At 42.1% G+C, this 20580-nt stretch overlaps 1 protein-coding gene across 5 annotated transcripts in view; it reads left to right on the top strand.

Annotated features, from left to right (window-relative positions):
- The window catches only part of PI4KA (phosphatidylinositol 4-kinase alpha), a 155415-nt gene that overhangs the window by 2031 nt on the left and 132804 nt on the right, over positions 1-20580 (top strand). Inside the window, exon 2 of one of the 5 annotated variants that reach the window (XM_064272363.1) lies at positions 3060-3268. The exons of the other annotated variants lie outside the window; for them this stretch is intronic. The gene's annotated coding sequence lies outside the window, so the exon portion shown is untranslated. The remainder of the gene's footprint in view (positions 1-3059; positions 3269-20580) is intronic. 5 annotated transcript variants of the gene reach the window in all.

Raw genomic sequence — 20580 nt, 5'->3', positions numbered from 1 at the left:
AAGCCCTATGGGGCAGTTATACTCTACCCTGTAGTGTTGCTGTGCGTTGGAATCGACTTGACGGCACACAGCAGCGATAACGTTACTTGCTTTTTAGTGTCATTTTGAGAAGGTCGTCTCCCTATTCTAAGCCTCTGCTTCCTTGTGTAAATAGCAGGGATAGCACTTGATAGAAGTATTGATCAATGCAATGACACAAAGGCAGGCACTTGGAGTACCTAATAAATGGATCACTGCTAGGAGTCGCTGGGTGCAGATTGTTAAGTGCTTACCTAATAACCGAGAGGTTGGTGGTTGGAGCCCACCCAGAAGCGCCTTGAAGGAAAGGCCGGTGATTTCCTTCTCAAAGATTATAGCCATGAAAACCCTGTCAAGTAGCTCTACTCTGCCACACATGGGGTTGCCATGAGTCGGAATCAAGGACGTCAGTTGTGTTTGTTGATGTCGTTACCATTAAGTGATGGTGCTGGTTTATTAAATCAGCGTATTCTCTTAGGAGAGCTTAATCTCTTGGTTAATAGAAACCAAAAAGTGTATCAGGAGTTTGCTTGTTGGATTCAGGGAGAAGAGAGAAGAGGGTGCATGGAATTGAATAATCTTAAAGAAGATGGTCCTGTAGCTCTAGCAGTGGTGGCACCCTTTCCCACTCAGTTAACTCTTTCTTCACTGCAAAAACCTTCTGCAATTGGAGCAGTGTTAGCTTTATATCTTGTTGTAACTGCTTCAATTGTCAAGACTGCAATATAGTTTACAGTTAATTAACACAGTGTTTACGGTGTCAGCTCCCTAATATCTCTTTCTTTCGGAGGCCCTGTGGTCTCTTTTGCAACATTTACAAACCACTTCTGTGCAGAAAAGTGTTAATATAGCAGGCTACTGTCCTTAGAAGGGCTTGCTTACAAAGGTGGCCCTTGGCTGGCCTCAGGGAACTTGGTACTTGAACTGTTGCTTCCATTCCCTAACTGATAAAGGTGTTTCAGTGTGCCCAGTCTGGGTACAGACAATGTGATTTATTCTGAACACTTGCCTTCTTTTGGGAATCTGGAACTTTGGTAGTTGCTAGTCAGATAGTGCCTACATGACCAGCCCCCAATAAAAACCTTGAGTACTGGGTCTCTAATGAACTTTCCTGGGCAGAAACATTGCACACGTTACTGCGTTTTTTGCTGCTGTAGAAAGGAGTGTGCTTGGCGTGTACCTTCACAGGAGGAGAGAATATAAGGAAGCCTGTTCACGGAGTTTCTCCAGACTCCACCTGTGTCTTTTTCCCTTGCTGATAGCCTTTCATTGTAATAAACTCCAGCCGTGAGTACAGCTATGTATGTGTGGGTCGTCTTGGGAACCCTTCAGGCAATTTATTACTTAAGAGCAGCTTCTGTAGGTGGCCTATCCTATCAAATATATGTGAATTTCTTTTGTCTATCGAGGATTTTGAGACTTGATTATGCAAGGGATCATCGTTACTCTTTCATCCTGTATAATGTATCTGCTTACTGCATTTCCCATACTTCAAAACAATTGACAAGCATCCCTTAGCTTTCCTAAGGAACAGATTCTTGAGGTTCTAAAGAGTAAAGCAACTTCTGAGTATTCACCTGGAGTAATAAAGATGGAGACTTAAGTGGGGAGATGAGTGTTGAAACATATGTTTCTTGTTTCTTCATTTTCGTTTTTCTCCTCTTCCTTCAGAGAGAGAGCAGGGCATTGATTGGGGCTTGGTCCAGATAGGGTTGACTTGTGGAGGGCTCTGTTTTCTGAACAAGACCTGCCATTTCAGCTCAGATGTTGGTAACTCATGCAGCCCCAAAGTGCTTTTGGTGGTACTTGAAGCACATTAATGACCTACCTTCCCAATCTGTGTCCCTCTATGTGTTACTGTTGTCTTTACTGACGCCACTCGCCCACTCTGATCCCTGATGGTGGAACGAGTTCTGTCCCTAGTCAGTGGGTTTGACTTTTTTTTCCATTACTTAGCTCACTCTTGCATTCAGAGAGCATTGATCGAGCGCCCATTGTGTATTGGTATGTACTAGGAATAGGTGTGTAAGAAACAGTCCAAATTTTGTTGTTCAAATTTGCTACAAGCCCTTCCTTTACTCTTGTATTCCAGGCCTGGTCACCAGACTCTTGCCATGTTCAGACAGCTAAACCCACAACCATTGGGCACCTGTTCTCGGATCCATATTGGAGCTTTGACCTTTTCCTGCTAGGCTGCCCCTAAGACTGAACTACCATCCCTGAGCCCCACCCCTGGGATTGCAGCCTACCCCTAAGGATGCCCTCTGTGAAGCTTTCTGGACCAAGTCCTACTTAGTCCTGAGTCCTCTCCTTCTGGGAGAAAGGCAAGAGGAGAAAAATAGGAAAGAAAGAGAGGCTTTTCAGCACCAGGATCTCTGCCTACAGTCTACTTCCAGACTCCCTCTCTCTGATTTCCATCTGCCTGCTAGTCCTGTTCTGCTTTCCTGGTTCTCACTTGTCTTCACAGTGGTGCTGGGCTGTCCCTGCGAAGCTTCCTCTTGGCTTTGCCTGGTACGTTTCCTCTGTCTCCAGGGAATCAGGTGAACTATTTTATTCTGCCTGTTCTTGTCTGGCCTGTGTCATACCAGTGGAACCCCTGGCTCTATGACACTGAGAGTCCTGGGCAGAGCTGCAAAGGTGGCAGTGTTCTTTGCCCTTTCTAGTCCTCTTTCCACCCTCAGGGCCTTTGGTGGGCATCTTTTCCTCATGCCCTAAAATGTTCTCTCCAGTTGCAATGCCAGAATATAGAGGGGTTTAGCCAACTATTGATCTGTTGTTTAAATGACACGGTAGCAATAGGAACAGGCTGAACCCTCCCTGGTGGACATACGTAGTCCAGAAAATGAGCTCGTTAACTCTCATCTATAATTGGAGGAATGTGTGGGCAGGTGTTGAGGACGGTAGTGGGCTGTCTGGTGTTCAAGGTTATTCAATTTATACTTTATAGCGTGGTCTGCTAGGGAGTAAAAATCATGGCGTTGGCATTTTTTCCGCATCATAAAGCTGAACATTTCCCATCTCCTCTCCTTTCCCTTTGCCAGGCTATGTAAAAAAGAACGATCCAGAGAGCAAGAGGAGAATGAAGGTTGGCAGAGGGTATTCGTGTTGTTAGAACCATTATTATTACATCAACTCTAAAGTTATTTTAAGAAGAAATTGGAAGAAGAAAAAAATCTTTGCCTGTGACCGTGCCGCGTTAACCCATCAGCACCTTCATTTCCTGGTGCGCCTTTTCAGTTTTTGGCCATAGGTATATATTCATTGTGTTTCTGTGATTGTATTGCCTGTTTTAAAAGTAGTTTGTATTTATTATTTTTATCCACCACCCATCTGTCAGTTTGTCATACTGTAGTGGCTTAGTTGTTGCTATGATGCTGGAAGCTATGCTACCGGTATTTAAAATCCCATCAGGGTCACCAATGGTAAACAGGTTTCAGTGGAGGTTCCAGACTCTCTTAGTCTGGGTTCTGTAGAGGAGCAAAACCAGTGAGGCATATATATAAGTAAACGTAGGAAGATTTACTTCAAGGAAATAGTTTATGCAGTTGCTGGGGGCTGGCACGTCCCAAATCCATGGGCCAGGTAGCAGACTTAAAGGCTTATGCTGGCTCATAGGGTAGTAGGGGCTGGCAAATCCATAGTCTGCAGGTGAGGTGGCAGACTGGAAACTTCTACAGGCTTATGTCAGATCGTTTTACGTTACAGAAGAGTGATCAGCACAATGTCTGCCAAACCACTGAGAATCATAACCTCATCAAGCTGGCAAATAACATTAACCATCACATAGACTGAAACCAGAAAAAAGGCCTGGTGATCTGCTTCTGAAAATTAGCCAGTGAAAACCTTATGGATCACTTCAGACTCACTCACTTGGGACATGTCATCAGGAAAGACTGGGTGCTAGAAAAGGACTCATAATTGGTAGAGGGTCATTGAAAATGAGGGAAACCATCAGTGAGATGGATTGGCATTATAGCCACAATGATGGGCTCGAACACACTGGTGGTTGTGAGGATGTGGTAGGACCGGTAGTGTTTCTTTCTGTGGTACTTAAGTTCGCCATGGTTTGGAGCTGACTCGACAGCAGCTAAAAATAACAACAATATTTTAATGGCTGCATGTTATCTTTTGTGTTGGTATACTATAATTTACTTAAGCATTTCTTTAGACATTCTAGTTTTTCTCAGGTAAAACTTTATTCCCATAAGCACGTTTGAACACCTAGTATCTTCTAAATTATTTCCCTGTATTAAATTGTAGATGGATCCTGATGTTTACTGCCCAGCTATTTTCAAAGGATTATACTTAGTTATGAGAGCATGAGCAAAACATCTTTATGCATATTTTTCTATAGCTTCAGTGGTATTGGGTTTTAATTTTCCTGGACAACTCAACATTAAAAAGTACGTTATTCTTTTAATAACAAGATCATACCTGACCATGTTTGGCTATGTTGTGTTATGAATTAAACAAATGAAAACACGAGACAGAAGCACTAGAATTATGTGATATCTCTGCGGAAACTTGCATTTATTACTCTCTTCGTACTTGCATATCAGTCTTAGAAGAAATAGAACCAGAAAGCTCCGTAAAAGCGAGGATGATGAGACTTTGGCTCGCTTACTTTGGACATGTCATCAGGAAAGACCAATTGCTAGAAAATGACATTATGTTTGGTAAAGGGGAGGGTCAGCGAAAATGAGGGAAACCCTCAATGAAATGGATTGACACAATAGTCACAACAGTGAACTCGAACATACCAATGATCGTGAAGATGGCACAGGACCAGGCAGTGTTTCGTCCTGTTGTACATACGGTTGCCGTGAGTCGGAGTCAACTTGATGGTAACTAGCAACAGCTCATACTTGCATTCCTGTTGCTTGAGTAGGGACTCCTTGCTGTGCCCTCTAGGGGTAGCTTATTTATGGTAGTTGGGTCTGCCAAGTGTATACACAATACAGTTCCTACCCTCAAATGACTTAGAATTTAGTAGCAGCAGTGATAGGTACAGGCCTGGCTGGTTGTCCACAGAAGAGCCTGGGATTGGCTCTGTAGTTTGTCAATGGAAAGCTCCTGGGAGGATATTTAGCTGTTTGACACTTCTCTCAGGTAGGGGTAGGAAGTGCAGGAAAAGATTTGGGGGTGCTCAAACCTCTTCTCTCTGGGTGTGGACAGGTATGTGAAAAATGTAATACAAAGTAGAAAAGTGAAGGATACTCCAAGAAGGTGATGGTGTCACGGGCACTTGGTGGAAGGTGACTTTCAGCTGGGATTTACATAGGGAAGGTTTCAGAACAATGGGAGATGGGCGTTTGTAAATGCTAAGAGTGGTTGGTGAGGGAAGGTCATTTCAGATCCAGGGCATAGACCAAAGCACACGAAGAGAATGAAGATTGGCAGAAATACACTGTATTTAAAGGAAAGAGTAGAGATTGGACTGGAAATGGAAGAAAGTGGCCTAAGAATGGAGAGTCTCCCATGTCAGGTATCTTAGTTACCTAGTGCAGCTGTAACAAAAATACCTCAAGTGGGTGAGCTGGAGAACGGGAGTTCATTATCCTACAGTTTTGGAGGCTACAAGTGAGTAGAGCCCTGGGAGTTCCTTGATGTCTGTCTTCCCCCTCTGTGTAGACCCATCCTATACTGGTATGATTTCATTAACATAACAAAAGAAACCCACTGTTTCTTAACAGGGTCGTATTTACAGGGTTAGGATCTTAACACATTTTTGGGGGACATAATCCAATCCACAACTAAGGGTTCAAGCTAGGATTTAATTGATGAGGCAGGGAGGAGTCTTTGAATTTTTTGGGCCCTGAAAGGGATAGAACCTGATGCGTTTGCTCCCCCAGAGGGCAGAAATGTTCTATTTCTGGCTCCCGACTGCAAATTCTCTTTCTTGCTCTGTGAGTTTGCACTTTGCAGGCAGTGGAGATGTGGTTGCCTCCAATGCCTTCTACCAGCAGCTGTTGATTTTAATTGCTGATATTTATGTGTGCAGTTCGTTTTCCTCATTACTTTTATTGATTTTTGTATTTGCTTTTCTCACATACCTCAGCATTTTGGGAAAAAGCTTGGTCTTTTGTGAGCATTGCCAAGCCAGCCAGAGCACTACTTTCATTCGTGTGACAGATGAATGAATATAGGATTAAGGCAAAATTCTTAGGTCTGACTTGCATTTATTTGTTATGTTCTCAGAGGCTCCATCTTTGCTGCAAAGCCGTGCAGTTTTCCGGAGTGTTTCCGTGTTTAGAACTTGTGTGGGAGTCTGGATTCAGGACAGCCAAGGCTCTATTTATGAAAGCAAGAGATGGTGACATTCATTCGTTCTTATAACATTTGTGTGCCTGCTGTGTGCCAGGCACCTGGCATTTCAGGGATGAATAAATAAGCATGGTCCTGCTGTCATAGTGTCTACTGTGTAGACAGACAGATAGACATTAAGTAAAAAATTACAAGTAAATACAATTTAAAATTATAAGAAGTACCAAAAAGCAAAGATAAATGGTGTTGGTGAATTTTATGTTATGTGGATTTTATCTCAATTAAAAATAAAAACAAGTGGTGTGATAACAGAAAGCATAGGAATCAGGGAAGGCTTTAAATAAAACTAAAGGATGATTAAGAGTTAGAGAAGTGTGGACTAAAGAGTATACCTGACTGGGTATACAGCTTGTGCCAAAGGCCCAGAGATAGGACAATTTTTAACCAATTTGATCACCTTAAAAAGGCCATAGACTGGGGTGGAGAGGAGTGTGTTGTCACATTACAGGGAGAGCAACTAAGATCATATAACAGTATGTGTATACATTTTTGTATGGGAAACCAACTTGAACTGTAAACTTTCACTTAAAGCACAATAAAACAAGGAAAAAAAAATTTGTATCCCACTTGGGAGAGTGGCATCTGAGGTCTTAAAAGCTAGCAAGCAGCCATCTAAGATGCATCAACTGGTCCCAACGCACCTGGAGCAAAGAAGAATGAAGAACACCAAAGACACAAGGAAGATAATAGCCCAAGAGACACATAAGCCTGAGACTGGAAGAACTAGATGGTGCCTGGCTACCACCAATGACTGGCCTGACAGGGAACACAACAGACAGTTCCTGATGGAGCAGGATAAAAGTGGGGTGCAGAACAAAAAATTCAAGTAAAAAGACCAGACTTAATCGTCTGGCTGAGACTGGAGGTACCCCAGAAGACAAGGCCCTCGGACTCTCTGTTAACCCAGAACTAAAACCATTCCCGAAGCTAACTCTTCAGACAAAGATTAGGCTGGACTATAAAACATAAAATAATACTTGTAAAGAGTGTGCATCTTAGTTCAAGGAGGCAGCTCCTGTCCAGAGGCGTGATAAGGAGGCAGAAAGGGATAGGAGCTGGTTGAATGGACACAGGAAATCTGGGGTGGAAAGGGGGATTGTGCTGTTACATTACAGGTATAGCAACTAGTGTAACATAACAATATGTGTATAAATTTTGTATGAGAAACTAACTTGAGCTGTAAACTTTCACCTAAAACACAACTAAAAAAAAGCTGTAGAGAGCTACCAGTAAACCAGTTGTCGGCGAGTTGACTTTGATTTATGGCAACCCCACATATATCAGTAGAACTTTGTTTAGTAGGGTTTTCAGTGACCGATTTTTCAAGCTTTTCTTTAGAGGCACATCTCGGTGGACTGGAACCACCAACCTTTTGGTTAGCAGCTGAGCTAGAATGGGTGGTTTTCGTGAATCCAGTTTGGCAGTTCCTCAAAATGTGTTGTACAGTTCTATGGGTTCTCACAAATGCAAGGACAAAATGTAATGTCATTTGCTGTTACAGTATCCTCTGGAATAGTTTCACTGCCCCCCCGCCCCAAACTACCTGTGCTCCACCTATTCATCCCTCCCTCACCCCCTGGACAACCACCGACCCTTTTTTTTTAAATAGTAATTTATCTTTTGTTGCTGTTGAAAATACGCATAGCAAAACATACACCAATTTAACAATTTCTAAATGTACAATTAATTGAGTGACTTCATTTCATTCTTTAAGTTGTGCAGCCATTCTCACTCTTCTTTTCAGAATTGTTCTTCCCCTATTAACATAAACTCAATGCCACCTAAACTTCCTAGCTAATCTTTTGAGTTGCTCTTGTCAGTTTAGTCTCAGAGAGATAGTTATTTAAAAGAGCACAATGCTCAAGGCAAACTTTCTTTACTAATTAAGCTAAACTATTATTCGGTTTAAGAACTTTAAGTCCTAAGGTATGCCTGATCCAAACCATGTTATTTTGTTGCCTTCTATTCATGTGAAAGCTGGGCAGTGAATAAGGAAGGCCCAAGAAGAATTAATGCCTTTGAATTAATGGCGTTGGCGAAGAATGTTGAATATACCATGGACTGTCAGAAGAACAAACAAATCTGTCTTGGAAGAAGTACCACCAGAATGTTCCTTAGAAGCAAGGATGGCGAGACTTCGTCTCACATCCTTTGGACATATTATCATGTTACCTATGTTCAGTGTTCTCTGTTTAAGGGAGCGTCCATTTGAGAAAGACTGAATTAAAAAAAATGCTTTTAACAAGAAAACTACTGCTAATACTTATTCTTTAGTTCTCTGGGAATTTTGTTTCTCCAAAAAGACTATTCCCAGAGGTTTCAGATAACAAAAGTTGTATTCTTTTTTTTAAAATTGTTTAATTACCCAGCTTGTAATGCTATTATTGTAGCTTTCTTTATTTTGACCTAAATACTTTACCTACACCCACTCTTATGGCCGATTCTCATCCACAGTTTTCTGCCCAGTCATCCAGACTTGTGAGACCATCTTATTTTCTCCTTGGTTTAGCGTTGTCTTATTTTCGTAGTCAAAATTCACACTAGTGGCATCTTTTAATAACCAACCAGTTGCCATTGAGTCAATTCTGACTCATGGCGACCACGTGTGTGTCAGAGTAGGACTGTGCTCCATAGGATTTTCAATGACTGATTTTTTTCAGAAGTAGATTGCCAGGCCTTTCTTTCGAGGTGACTCAGGGTGGACTAGGTTAACTGTTTGCACTGCCCAGGAACTCTACCTTTTAGTAACCTTGGGTTAAGATCTTGTTAGGGGTCCATTTTAAAGCCCAAGTAAGTTACAGAAACCCTGGGTGGCGTAGTGGTTAAGTGCTACAGCTGCTAACCAAAGGGTCTGCAGTTTGAATCTGCCAGGCGCTCCTTGAAAACTATGGGGCAGTTCTACTCTGTTCCATAGGGTTGCTATGAGTCAATCGACTGGAGGGCACTGGGTTTGGTTTGGTTTTTTTTTAGTAAGTTACACTGTTGCTTCTCTGATCCATTGGCTTATTGACCTCTTTAAAGCAGTGAGTAGAGAACTCTTCAATAAAGTGAAATAACCTTGGCTATTGCTGTCAAATATTGAGCTTAGTGACTGTTGTGGATTGAATTGTTTCCCCCAGAAATAAATGTCGAAGTCATAACCCCCCTGTATCTGCCCGTGTGATCCTGTTTGGAAATAGGTGTTTCTTTGTTATGTTAATGAGGCCATACCAGAACAGAAAACTCTGCCTTCCAGTTGATTCGGACTCATAGCCACCTTGTAGGACAGAGTAGAACTGCCCCCATAGAGTTTCCAAGGAGTGCCTGGTGGATTCGAACTGCTGACCTTTTGGTTAGCAGCCGTAGCACTTAACCACTGCACCACCAGGAGGGTGAGTCTTAAATCTAATCCCTTCTAACCACCAGGAGGGTGAGTCTTAAATCTAATCCCTTCTAAGTGGTGTCATATAAAGGGGAGTGCAGACATAGACATGCACACAGAACAAAGAGACCATATGAGGATCTGTTTACAAGCCAAGGAACTCGTAAGAATGCCTGGGGCGGCTGACAAGGAAGGACCCTCCCCTAGATCCAATACCCTGATTCGGATTTGTAGCCTCCAAAACTCTGAGACAATAAATTTTTGTTCTTTAAAGCCACCCACTTTGTGTTATTGTCATAGCAGCTCTAGATAATGAAGACAGTGACCTTTTATAATGAGACTCTGCCATTCTCCCCACCAAAAAACAAAAAAGTAGAAACAAACAACTTTGTTGTAAAATTCTGAAAAAAATATTTTTATTGTGTTAAAGCTTTTTTTCTGCACTGGGCCCTTGACCTCTGTGTCTCAGTTTCTTCACCTATAGAATTGGAATAATTAATATCTACCTAATGAGGTGGTGGTGTGGTGGTTAAGTGCTTATGGCTGCTAACCAAAGGGTTGGCAGTTCGAATCTGCCAGGCGCTCCTTGGAAACTCTATGGGGCAGTTCTACCCTGTCCTATAGGGTCGCTATGAGTCGGAATTGACTTGATAGCGCTGGTTTTTTGTTTTAGTTTAATGAGGTCTCGTGGAAACCCTGGTGATGTAGCAGTTAAGCGTTCGGCTGCCAACCAAAACGTCAGCGGTTCGAATCTACCAGCACTTCTTGGAAACCCTATAGAGCAGTTCTTTCTACTCTGTCCTATAGGGTTGCCATGAGTCGGAATTGACTAGATGGCAACGGGTTTGGTTTTTTGGTTAATGAGGTCTTGAGGAGTCCTGGTGGCGCAGTGGTTAAGCTCTTGGCTGCTAACCAAAAGGTTAATGATTTGAACACACCGGCCGTTTCATGGGAGAAAGATGTGGCAGTCTGCTTCTGTAAAGGTTTACAGTCCTTGGAAACCTTATAGGGCAGTTCTGTGCTGTCCTACAGGGTAGCTATGAGTCCAATGACTGGCAGTAGGAATGGCAGTGGGTTTGGTTAATAAGTTCTTGTGAGGATTGAATGAGCTAATCCAAATTAGCACCTGGCATGTGGTAAATATTTAATCAGTGCCAGCTATTATTTGTTATGTGCCACTCACTGAAACCGGTTTTCCCTTATTTGATGTGTGACTCCTGCTATAGTACGCAGGTTCAAGTCTTCTAATGTCTTTCTCACAAGTCCCAGCTTCTGGGGCATTTTGGATCAAAGCTTGGACCTTGTGCCAGGCTTTCAGGGTCTTCCTTTATCTGATTTCTGACTTGTGTTGTTCATTGCGTTACCGTTTTTACTAGTTTTATAACTCCCACTGGATTGTAAGGCTTATGAGGGAGTGACTGTATATTATGTATCACTTCATTCGATTATTCCATCATCATTTAATTAATATTTCCTCTTTCCTTCCTTCATGCAACAAATACTTATTTAGTGCCTGTTACTGATTGTATGACAAGTACTGTAACATAGTTAAACTCTGTACTAGGAAGCCTAGGTTTTAGTGGTCTTGTCCTTTTTTTTTCTCCTCCTCACCTCATTAAGTGGCTGTGTGACATTGTCCCCTTTAGTTTAACTAGGTAGTTGTTGTCTATAATGTGTAGTGTGCAGCGGGTACAGTGATGAGGAAGGTAACTGTTAATTTACTAGGGCTATTGTAATAAAGTAAGCACAAACGGGGTGTTGTAGATTGAATTATGTCCCCCTTAAAATATGTGTTGTGAAACATAACCTCTATATCTGTGGTTATAATCCTATTTTGGAATGGGTTGTCTTTGTTATGCTAACCAGGCAGGATTAGTGTAGGGTATAGTTTGAGTCAGTCTCTTTTGGGATATAAAAGAGATTAAACAATTAAGGGAAGCAGAGATGGGGAAAGATTGATGCTAATCCACATGGAGATCTCCAAGGAACCAGGAAACAGGCTGAAGAGACAAGGACCTCCCCCCAGAGCTAACAGAGAGAGAAAGCCTTCCCTAGAGCTGGCACCCTGAATTCAGACTTTTAGGCTTCTAAACTGTGAGAAAATAAATTTGTTAAAGCCAGCCACTTGTATTATTTCTGCTATAGCAGCACTAGATTGCTAAGACACAGGTTGACTTAAAACAACTGGAATTTTTTCTCTCATGGTTTTGGAGGTCAGAAGTCAAAAGTCAAGGTGTCAGTGGGGCCATGCTCTTTCTGAAGACTGTAGGGAAGAATCTGTCGAAGAACAAAATTCATACTGTTTTAGGTATAGAAGACAGTTTTATTGAGGAATAGCAACAGCTGCAGTTGGACAATACTGAGTAAAGATACAAAGTACTTCCCAGTTAAGCGAAGAGAGGGTCTTTATACATAGAGAACAAAGGACAGGTAGGGAGTTAATGATTGATTGTAGGTAAGATCAGCTTCAGCTCCTTTGAAGTGCAGAGGGAGGCCACCTGGCTAGGAGAGAGTGAATCACCATCAGCTGGTTAGGCCATACTTGATTGTAGAATTGTAGTTGATTTAATACACGAGAGGTTTAAGGAGATAGTAGCCATTGCTCTACAGACTTCTTGGAGCCAGCCTATGCAAGCATTTTGCTCAGGGGGCAGTATGCACAAGCATTCTTTTCAAGAATGTGTTACACAAAAAAATATTTTTGTCATAAGCTTCCTGGAGCATTTCTGATTACAGTCTTAACCACATACTTTCAGAGAACACCCACAATTTTGCCCCCTCCTCGTCTCGCCAGAGGCAGTGCAGATTAACCTGTTACCGTGAGTCCCGCCCAAATGCCACTTATTTGAAGGTCTGCTAACAAATCCTTCCTTGCTTCTAAACTAGCTTCTTGGTGTTGCTTGGCTTGCAGCTGCATCACTCTTTGTCATCACATGGCCCTTTCCCTGTGTGTCTTTGTGTCCAAATCTCTGTTTCCTTAAAGGATGCCAGTGATTGGATTAGATTTCACCCTAATCTAGTATGCCCTCATCTTAACCTGATCACATCTGCAAAGATCCTGTTTCCAAATAAGATCACATTCACAGGTTCCAGGAGTTAGGACTTGAACATATCTTTTTGGGGGACGCGATTCTACCCGCAACTGTAATAATCCCAAGAAAAGTTCAGAGTTCTATGTGAGGTATTCAGAAGTGTGACAGGAGAGACCACATACTGGTATCTGAAAACTGCTTGAGAAGCAGGAGACTTTTGAGATAGATTTTGAAGGATGGGTAGCATTTTCATAGGGGAGATAGGGCAGGTTGGTGGAAATGTCGCAGATGAGTGAAAACCATGAAGAAGGCCAGGTAGGGAGCAGTGAGAGTTGTATATGGGGCCTGGGTGTGTGGGAGAAGCTGGAGAGGACCTCAGCTACCAGGCTGGGCGTGTGCATTCAGTGTTCACTGGACAGTGGGGAGCTACTGCAGGTGTATGAGCCGGAATATGAGAGCAGGGAGAGACAAAAGGCAGAGAGGGTCTAGTTACGAGCTTGTAATGCGGGATGTATTTTACCTGCCTGGGCCTAGTTGCCTGACCTGTACAGCAAGGATAGCGCGTTAACTGCTAAAAGTGGACGTTTGACCAGCTGTGTTTGTGTACCCTCTTCCAGCCCTTAATCTGTAATGCTTCGCGTGTTTGGGAGTTGTTAGTGATCCTCAGGCCTGAAGTTCAGGTGCGCACCATTCCATATGGTAGTTGAGCTTATGTGTATGCTGTGTTTCTTTAGAGAAGTTTGACCAAGAAAAGCTCAGTGTCACGTTCCATTTTTCCATGATTTTTTTGTTTTGCTAATGAAGTAATCTCATCTGATTGACAGGGTCGCTATCAGTTGGAATCAATTTGACAGCAGTGGCTTTTTTTTTTTTTTTTTTAATGAAGTAAGTGATTTAATAATTTTTTTTTTTTTTAATTTACAGAACTATGAAATGCTTCCAAGACCATTTTGTGAGATTAAACTTTACTCTCCTCGGTCTCTCTCTGTTTTTTTTTTTTTTTTTAACCAATTCTACACATTTTTGTTTCTTGGCCTTTTGGTCAGCGAAGTACAATTTCTCCTGTCAAATTTTGCACATCTACATTCAATTAAGATTCTATTTTTTGTGAATTTTTATTCAATAATATATTTTACCATATACAGTTTTAATAGTCAACAGTTTAATTTTGTTGATGAGTTCTAACTGTAAGTTTATGAATTGAATAATAGACCGTTTCATTTATTTCTTCACAAATTATCTTTTAATATGAAAAACCATAAGAAAAAAAACCCTGTAATCACATCATGAAGATTACCCATTTTGACATTTGGAAAATGTAATACGTGTACTTAGCTGAAGAAATTAAAATAATATAGAAAGATATAAAAGTATAATTCGCACTTTCCAGCCTTGCTCTGTTCATCTCAAAGATGACCACTTTCAGTTTTTTTAAATTTATTTGTTGCCGTTGTTGAGAATGTACACAACAAAACATACCACTTAAACAGTTTTTAGACGTAAAATTCAGTGACGATTACATTCTTCGAGTCGTACAACCATTCTCACCCTCCTTTTCTGGGTTGTTCCTTTCTCATTAACATAAACTCACTGCCCCCTAAGCTTTTGTCTAGTTGCTGTTGTCAGTTTGATGCCATGTAGATAGTTTTTAAAAGAAACACGATGCTCGAGGCAGACATTTTCAGTAAGTTAAGTTAAAATATTGTTTGGTTTTAAGAACACTTCAGGGAATGTTTTTAGTTTAAGGTTTAAAGATTATCTCATGGCAGTAGTTTCAGGGATTCATCTAACCTCCATGGCTCCAGAGAGTCTAGATTCCGTGAGATTTTGAAATTCTGTTCTGCGTTTCCCCCCTTTCGATCAGGATTCTGCTATAAAACCTTTGATCGAAATGTTCAGTAATAGTAGCTGGACACCATCCAGTTCCTCTGGTCTCATGGCAAAGGAGGCAGTTGTTCATGGAAGCAATTAGCCACACATTCTGATTTGTCCCCTAATCCCTGACTCTCCTTCTGTTGCTCCAGGGAAAAAGGGGCCAATTGTTTTGCCCTGGATGGCCTCTTTTAAGCTTTTAAGACTCCACGCACTGTGCAACTGACTGGGAGTTAGTACAGAAGGACTAAAAGAGAAGCACTTAACTGGGTTGTCCCGTGAAGCCATGACTCTAAACTGAACCAAGGAACCAAATCTCTTGAGGTGTTTGGTTGTACATAAGCTGCTACTCTTTTTTTTAATTCAGCTTTTTATTTTGAGAGAATTGTAGATTCACATGCAGTTGTAAGAAGTAATGCAGAGAGATCTTGTGCACCCTTTACCCAGCCCACCATCACAACTGGGATGTTGACATTGACACCATGAAGGTCCAGGATCCCTAATTCCCTCCTCTTGCCCTCCTGTGACCACACTCACTCACACCCCCATCTTTAAACTCTGGCATCCGCTAATCTGTTTTCCATTTCTATATTTTTGTTACTCCAAGAATATTATATAAATGGAATCACACAACATGTAACCTTTTGAGATTGGCTTTTTTTTTTTAAACAATATTTTAGTGTGTTTTAGGTGAAAGTTTACACAGCAAATTGTTGTTGTTAGGTGCCATCGAGTTGGTTCTGACTCATAGCGACCCAATGTACAACAGAACAAAACACTGTCCTGTCCCGCACCATCCTCTCAGTTGTTTTTATGCTTGAGCCCATTGTTGCAGCCACTGTGTCAATCCATTTTGTTGAGGGTCTTCCTCTGTTATCGCTTTCGCTTTATGGAGCATGACATCCTTCCCTAGGGACTAATCCCTCCTGATAACATGTCCAAAGTATGTGAAAAAATTGTTCTGTGCCCTTGGTTACAATTTTTACAATGTGTCAACATTGTCTGAGGAGCATTCTATCTGTACTTCTTCCGAGACAGATTTGTAAGTTCTTCTGGCAGTCTATGGTATATTCAGTATTCTTCACCAACACCGTAACTCAAAGACATCAATTCTTCTTCAGTCTTTCTAAATCCTTATCCAGCTTTTGTACGCATGTGAGCCAATTGAAAACACCATGGCTTGGGTTAGGCATATCTTAGTCCTCAAAGTGACATCTTTGCTGTTCAACACTTTAAAGAGATCTGTTACAGCAGATTTGCCCGGTGCAGTACGTCATTTGATTTATTAACTGCTGCCTCCGTGGGCGTTGATTGTGGATCCAAGTAAAATGCAGTCCTTGACAACTTCAATATTTTCTCTATCATAATGTTGTTTATTGGTCCAGTTGTGAGGATTTTTGTTTTCTTTATGTTGAGGCATAATCCATACTGAAAGCTGTGATCTTTGATCTTCATCAGTAAGTGCTTCAAGTCCTCTTAACTTCCAGCAAGCAAGGTTGTATCATTTGCGTAACGCAGGTTGTTAATGAGTCTTCCTCCAATCCTGCTGCCGTGTTCTTCATCATATAGTACAGCTCCTTGGATTTTTTGCTCAGCATACAGCTTGAGTAAGTATGGTGAAAGGATACAACCCCAACATACACCTTTCGTGATTTTAAACCATTCAGTATCCCCTTGGTCGGACTGAACTCCTACCTCTTGGACTGTGTGCAGGTTCTGCATGAGCACAGCTTAGAGCTATGATTCACATGGTCGAATGCCTTTGCATAGTCAACAACACAGGCAGAGATCTTTCTGGTATTCTCTGCTTTCAGCCAAGATACATTTGACATCAGCAACGTTACCTTGTTCCATGTCCTTTTCTGAATCCAGGTTGAATTTATGGCAGTTCCCCATCGATGTACTGCTGCAACGACTTTTTAATTAACTTCAGCAAAACTTTACTTACTTGTGGTATTAATGATATTGTTCAGTAATTTCCACATTCTGTTGGATCACATTTCTTTGCAATGGGTACAAATATGGATCTCTTCTAGTCAGTTGACCACATAGCTGTCTTTCGCATTTCTTGGGATAGACGAATGAGTGCTTCCAGCATCGCATCTTTTTGTTGAAACATCTGAATTTGTATTTCTTTAATTCCTGGAACCTTGTTTTTCACCAGTGCCTTCAGTGCAGCTGGCACTTCTTCATTACCATCAGTTCTTGATCATATGCAACCTCCTGAAATGGTTGGACGTCGATCAATCCTTTTTGTTACAGTGACCCTATGTATTCCTTTCATCTTCCCTTGACGCTTCCTGCATAGTTCAATATCATGCTCATAGAATCATTCAGAATTGCAATTTGAGGCTTGAATTTTTTCTTCAGTTCTTTCAGCTTGAGAAATGCTGAGCGTGTTCTTCCCTCTTGGTCTTTTAACTCCAGGTCTTTGTGCTTTTCATTATAATGCTTTACTTTGTCTCCTTGAGCTGCCCTTTGAAATCTTCTGTTGAGCTCTTTTACGTCATCATTTCTTCCATTCACTTTAGGTACTCAATGTTCAAGGGCAAGTTTCAGAGTCTCTTCTGACATCCATTTTGGTCATTTCTTTCTCTTCTGTGCCCTTTTGGTTTCTTCGTGTGTGTTGTCCTTGCCACAACTCTTTAGGTCTTTGGTCATTAGGGTTCAGTGTGTCAACTGTGTTCTTGAGATGGTCTCTAAATTCAGGTGGGATATACTCAAGGTTGTACTTTGGCTCTTGTGGACTTGTTTTAATTTTCTTCACCTTCAACTTGAACTTGCGTATGAGCAATCGATGGTCTGTTCTGCAGTCAGCCCCTGGCCGTGTTCTGACTGATGATACTGAGCTTTTGCATAGTCTCCTTCCACAAATGTAGTCGATTTGATTCCTGTGTGTTTAATCCTGTGAGGTCCATGTGTATGTCACCATTTATGTTGTTGACGAAAAGTATTTGCAATGAATAAGTCATTGGTGTTGCAATCTCCTGTGTTGTTTCTATCACTAAGGCCATATTTCCAACTGTCGACCCTTCTGTGTTTCCAACTTTTTTTTTTTGCATTCCAATCACCAGTAATTATTAATGCGTCTCGATTGCATGTTTGATCAATTTCAGGCTGCAGAAATTGGTAAAAATCATCAGTTTCTTCATTTTTGGCATTAGTGGTTGGTATATATATTTGGGTAGTAGTCGTATTAACTGGTGTCTCTTGTAGGAGTATGGATATTATCACTGACAGAGCTGTAATTCAATATAGATTTTGAAATGTTCTTTTTGTCGATAATGGTAATGCCATTCCTCTTCTATTTGTTGTTCCTGGCATAGTAGACCATATGATTGATTCAAAATGGTAAATACCAGTCTGTTTCAGCTCACTAATGCCTAGGTAATCTTCATGCTTTTCGTTTCATTTTTGATGACTTTCAGTTTTCTTAGATTCATACTTCATACATTCCACGTTCCGGTTACTAATGGATGTTTTAAGCTATTTCTTCTCATTTTGAGTCGTGCCACATCAGCAAATGAAGGTCCTGAAAGGTTTACTCCATCCACGTCATTAATGTCAGCTCTATTTTGAGGAGGCAGCTCTTCCCCAGTTATATTTTGAGTCCTTCCAACTTGAGGGGTCATCTTCTGGCACTATATCAGACAATGTTCTGCTGCTATTCATAAGGTTTTCACTGGCCAGTTTTTTTTTTCTTTTTTTTAGAAGTAGATCCCCAGATCCTTCTTAGTTGGTCTTAGTCTGGAAGCTCCGCTGAAACCTGTCCGCCATGGGCGACCCTGCTGGTAATTTAAGTACCAGTGACATAACTTCCAGCATCACAGCAACATGCAAGCCACCACAGTAGGACAGACTGACAGACGAATGGTGGAGGACATTTTTAGGGGGCCATTAAGAGCTAGGACCCATGGCAGCACACTGGTTCAGGGCTTGGCTGCTAACCAAAAGGTTGTCAGTTCGAACCCACCAGCCGCTCCTTGGAAACCCTATGGGGCAGTTCTACTCTGTCCTGTAGGGCTGCAATGAGTCAGAATCAACTCGATGGCAACAGGTTTGGCGTTTTTGGTTTATATTTTATGTACAGGAGAAGGCCTTAGATTTAGTGTTTGGCTGCTGGGGCAAGTCATTGGATGGGTTGGTGGCAGCTCTCCAGATAAGGGAGGACCAGGATGGAAAGAAAATGACCTGTCACACTGGTCAGAATGAAAGTCTGGCCCCAAACTAAGCATAAATGGCAGGGCCTACAGCCCAGGTAGGGCGGTGAACATGTCTTTTTGTCTGTCTATGGATCCATCTTCACAGTGTCAGAGGTAGGATACAAAGATGCCTAAAGGAGCTTACAGTTTAGTCGAGCAGACAAACAAGTACACAGATAATTGCAGCACTGATAGTGTGGTAGCTATTATTGTTGTTGTTGATGATTTTAGATAGATAGGTGCCTCTGAATTGGCTTTGACTCTTGGCAATCCCATGTACATCAGAACGAAATGTTGCCCAGTCCTTCATCTTCACAGTCGCTGCCATATTTGAGTTCATCGTTGGTTACTTTGTCAATCCATCTCAAGAAGGGTCTCCCTTGGCCTCGCTGGCCCTCCAGTTCACCAACCGTGCTGTCTTCCCCCCAGTGATGTGTGTCAGGTAACCAAGTTGGACAGTGTTCTGTTGTGGTCCATAGGATTTTCATGGGCTAATTATCAGAAGTAGATAGCCAGGCCTTTCTTCTTATTCTGTCTTAGTCTGGAAGCTCCACAGCAACCTGTCCAACATGGGTGACCATGCTGGTATGTGAAATACTAGTGGCATAGCTTCTAGCACCACAGCAACATGCAAGCCACTACAGTACGACAAACTGACAGACAGGTAGTCGGTTGGTGTTACTGGAAACTTTTGAATACAGAAAGACTAGTACTTACCTTAAACCTGATCGTCTCTATGCTAACCATTCCTTCAGCTGGCCCTCGTATGGCAGGCCTGACCTCACATCATCCTGGATGCCCCGTTACGGATACTTTCTAGTATGGCAGTATTAAAAGATGACTAAGAGGCATCTAAAATAATCTTTCCCTCACTTCCACATCCTGTCCACCATCAGGTCCTCCTAAAGTCTTCCTCCATAACGCATCCTGACATGGTCTGTTTCAATCTCTGCTGAGATACCGCCTGTGCCAACACTGCCGTCTTTGCCTGAACTGCTGCAGGCCTCTCCTGACTTGTCTCTGCTTTCACTGTTGTCCTCCAAAATCCAATCTCTAGGTGGCAGCCAGAGGGCTTCTTCTGACCTTTTTGTTTCCCATCCTTCAGGCCTGCGGCTCTGGCCTCCTCTTGCTTTTAGAGTACAGTCCACACTCCTGAATTGGCCTGTGGTGCCCCGTGGGCATGGGCCCAGCCTGCCACTTGGACTTCTGGTTCCTGCTCTCCCTGTCCCACTGTGCTGCTGCTGATGCTGCCACAGTGGACTCTGCCTCAAACTCTTTTCTGTTTTGGCTGGACCAGTTCTTCCTAATCAGGACCCAGCTTAATAGGTACCTTTTCAGAGAGGCCCTCCCTGACCTCCCCATCGACTGAAGCCTCCTTGGGTATTATCACAGCTCTGCTATTTGTCTGGTTTATTTGCCCCTGTCTGGAATGATGCAGGGGCCCTCGTCCACTCTGCTTACTCCGCATCCACAGTACCCGGCACAGTGCCCAGTGTGGACTCGGTGCCAGTAAATAGTGATTGAATGCATTAAAGGCAGAGTCACTGGAAGGACTGTTTATAGCCACTTGAAAGACATTATTGTGGAGCAGCAACGTGGAGAATGCTTACCACATACCATTAAGTGGGTCCTGACCTCCCAGTGATGACTGCCTTTGGCCAGCACTGCATGATCTTGTCTACTCCATGAGGTGGCTAAGACTCAGCGCTAAAGTCCATGTACATGTCACTCTGCTAAAAATGGTCAATGTTAAATTTATTCACATAAAACA

Source organism: Loxodonta africana, chromosome 19 (genome assembly GCF_030014295.1).
Source record: "Loxodonta africana isolate mLoxAfr1 chromosome 19, mLoxAfr1.hap2, whole genome shotgun sequence".
Lineage (NCBI taxonomy): Eukaryota > Metazoa > Chordata > Mammalia > Proboscidea > Elephantidae > Loxodonta > Loxodonta africana.
This window is presented reverse-complemented; position numbering and strand designations above follow the sequence as displayed.